Here is a 2,172-nt window from a genome sequence, read left to right as displayed (position 1 = left end):
TATTTTACTATTATTAGATCACCTCATTAAGAAATGAGCATAAACAGCACAAATATAACTAACAAATTCGTTATTGATACATAATAAAACAACAAATTATTCTAATTTGAAGCTCTATACAAAAGCTTTTGGCTAATATTTTAACAAAACCCTCAAACTCGCGGCTGTTACGAGCATGCGCAGTCTCTCCTTCTCTCCTCTTTCAGCCCCGCGTGACACGTGACGCGCGGCAATAGACAGACTGTCTCCTTTTTTCTTTTTTGATGGAGGTTCTCCTCTAAATCAGGTTTTAAACTCCTGATTTTAAAGCGTGTCTTCTCTCCCTTAAACTCTGTGGGTCTGTCGGTCACTGAGGCTGTGTCCAAATTCGGGTTCTGCATCCTCCCGAGGCCGTGGCCTTCGCGATCTCCGATGTCCGGGTCCTTCGTTAGCGGGTATACCGGATGTTAAGTGCAGTGAATTTGGACGGTCTAGCCTTTTTTTTTTTTTTTTATAACTTTATTGAACAAACAAAACAACGAAAGCTGTTTTAACTTTGCTAGCTAGTTTCCTGTAGCCTGGCTGGCCACCGTGAGTTGAACGTGTTGTGAATCATTTAGCTCGAAATGATTCTGAGTTTTTTTTTTTTTTTAAATTTTACTTTTGGCGGAGTTGGAGCAGATCCATTGTTACCACCGGCACTTGTTGGTATTTTTCCGGCGGAGACAAAACAATCGCAGGTACTGTGTACAAATGCTTAAAAAACATCAATGAGCTCTTTTAAATATTAGCTTTAGCTAGTTTAATTGAAATATTTATTTAGCAACACTACATGTTGTAAAATATACAAATACTGAATTTGTGGGTTTGTTTATTTCACAAGTTATTGCAGTAAATGTAACTTAGTACAAGTACCTACACTTTTCTGAGAATAAAAAACATGTACCAAATAACTACAAAGGGTTTTCATTTTATTAATCATACTATAATAGTGTTAAATCTTAATTTTATCTTCAGACTTTTGTTGCAGAAATTAATTTTTTTTTATTTATTTGAAAATTTGATTTGAAACCAGTAAAAGTAGTTTTTGTAATGATGTTTTATAGTTTAATAACAAATTACTTAAAACCACATATTTTTAATATAAATGTATTTCTTGTGTATTTCATTTTTACTAGACTAGACTCCTGTAATCCAGAATCAATCAGTCTCTCAATCCTGGAGCTGTTTGTCCAACAGTGAAGACCCAAGACCAGACTTCAGAGTGAACAGGAACTCTCCTGTGTCTTCCTGAACCTCCTTGATCAGGATCAGTGACATCCACATCCTCCTGCAGGTGCTGGAGCTGCATCACACCTCTGTACCTCATGTAAGTGAACACACTGCAGTTTTTCAGTATTATTTGGAATATATTTGTATAAATTTAAATGTATATATTGCAGGTTGTCACAGCGTGTGCCATCCTCCACAACATCTGCCTCTGTGTTGACGACACCGAGGCCCCAGAGGAAGATGTGGAGGTGATGATGAGGACGCTGGTTTGGAGGTCACCAGCGGTGCTCTCTGACAGGATCAACTACCTGCTGAGGTTTCTGCCCTGGGGGAGGTACCACCTTGATTACTGGTAACAGGTAATTAAATAAGAGATTTTTTTTTTTTCCAAGTTTCTTTTTTTTTTTTTTTCCAAAGCCTGTACATGCATTATCTTATATTTATGGATCATTTTTGGTCATGCAGCATCCGTCCACAGCCAGCCCTGTAAACCCTGAAGATGGACGATGCAGTCTACAGTGAAGATGATCCTGAAACTCTCTGCAGACCACCTTGCAAGATGTTCAATCACCACCCAGAAAGTTCCAGCCCGGGTCTCAGTCGAAGCCCCCCCCCATCCATGTCGACCATCTTTGTAAATGGTTGGAAATAAAAGTTACAATTAATTCATGACAATCACTGTGTTTGATTTAGATCTTTATTTAAATTAACAAAACAAAAACAAACATTTTTAATATATTTTTTAATATATCAAACTTAAATTTATTTATTTATTCTGAGACATCTAAGGATTTTAACAGCAATTCTTTCCAGCAGACTAAAGTTGGTCAAAATCTCCCTCCTCTCTCGTGCGCTCTGCTCTTCTGCCTCATGTCCTCTGCTTAGGTCTAGAAGCTCATCACTGTTTCTTATTATTTTTCT

At 37.5% G+C, this 2,172-nt stretch overlaps 1 long non-coding RNA gene across 1 annotated transcript; it reads left to right on the top strand.

Annotated features, from left to right (window-relative positions):
• The first annotated feature begins 1,120 nt into the window (after positions 1–1,120).
• LOC112138357 lies at positions 1,121–1,956 on the top strand. The gene is made up of 3 exons (XR_002917760.2): positions 1,121–1,348; positions 1,422–1,610; positions 1,717–1,956. It is a non-coding gene; the product is annotated as an uncharacterized LOC112138357 (long non-coding RNA).
• The last annotated feature ends 216 nt before the right edge of the window (positions 1,957–2,172 follow it).

This window comes from Oryzias melastigma, unplaced genomic scaffold (assembly GCF_002922805.2).
Source record: "Oryzias melastigma strain HK-1 unplaced genomic scaffold, ASM292280v2 sc00533, whole genome shotgun sequence".
NCBI lineage: Eukaryota > Metazoa > Chordata > Actinopteri > Beloniformes > Adrianichthyidae > Oryzias > Oryzias melastigma.
This window is presented reverse-complemented; position numbering and strand designations above follow the sequence as displayed.